This window comes from Trichechus manatus, unplaced genomic scaffold, assembly GCF_000243295.1.
Source record: "Trichechus manatus latirostris isolate Lorelei unplaced genomic scaffold, TriManLat1.0 scaffold00042, whole genome shotgun sequence".
Lineage (NCBI taxonomy): Eukaryota > Metazoa > Chordata > Mammalia > Sirenia > Trichechidae > Trichechus > Trichechus manatus.
The window spans coordinates 7898714-7900049 of record NW_004443978.1 but is presented as its reverse complement, the minus strand read 5'-3'; positions in this window follow the sequence as shown (position 1 = coordinate 7900049).

Genomic DNA, 1336 nt, shown 5'->3' with positions numbered 1-1336 from the left:
TATATGCTCCCTACAAGAGACACACCTTAGACTTAAAGACACAAACAAACTAAAACTCAAAGGGTGGAGAAAGGTACATCAAGCAAACAACACTCAAAAAAGAGCAGGAGTGGCAATAGTAATCTCTGACAAAATAGACTTTAAAGTAAAATCCACCACAAAGGATAAGGAAGGACACTATATAATGGTTAAAGGGTCGGTACACCAGTAGAACATAACTATAATAAACATTTATGCACCCAACGACAGGACTCCAAAATACATAAAACAGACTCTAACAGCACTGAAAAGAGAGACAGCTCCACAATAGTAGTAGGAGACTTCAACACACCACTTTCATTGCAGGACAGAAAATCCAGAAGGAAGCTCAGCAAGGACACGGAAGAGCTAAATGCTACAATCCACCAACTTGATCTCATAGACATATATCAAACATTCCACCCAACAGCAGCCAAGTATACTTTCTTTTCCAACGTACATGGAACATTCTCCAGAATAGACCACATATTAGGCCATAAAGCCAGCCTTAACAAAGTCCAAAGCATCAAAATATTACAAAGCATCTTTTCTGACCATAAAGCTGTGAAAGTAGAAATCAACAACAGAAAAAACAAGGAAAAAAAAAATCTAACACATGGAAACTGAACAACACCTTGCTCAAAAACTACTGAGTTATGTCGCAGCGGCGACGGTTGTCGGGGTGGCGGAGACAGTAACCAGTGCCACAACTCTTACAGAGAAGTGGGGCCAGGAAGGTCACTGTGAGGAGTCGAACCCAGCTTCAATCCCAAGAGTTTATTTTATAGTCAATACAGCAAACAGTGAAGCAAATAACAGAACAATGGGCTTTAGGTGAATAACAATAAGTTTCGGGCAAGGGAGGAGGAATTCAGGTAAACAAGCCAATCAGTAATGGGTTTAGAAAAACAAGTCGTGACAAGTCTCAACATGTTGGGGACAAGTCTCAACATGTTGTGCAGCATAGAGGGCTTTATACATCCATATTTTAATGGCACATGTCCCCACAGAGTTATAGAAGAAATTAAGGATGGAATAGAGAAATTCATAGAATCAAATGAGAATGAAAATACATCCTACCAGAACCTTTGGGACACAGCAGACACAGCGCTCAGAGGTCAATTTATAGCAATAAATGCACACATCCAAAAAGAAGAAAGGGCCGTAATCAAAACATTAACCCTCCAGCTGGAACAAGTAGAAAGAGAGCAACAATAGAAGCCCTCAGGTGCCAGAAGAAAGGAAATAATAAGAATTAGAGAAGAATTAAATGAAATAGAGAATAGAAAAACAATTGAAAGAGTTAACAAGACCAAAA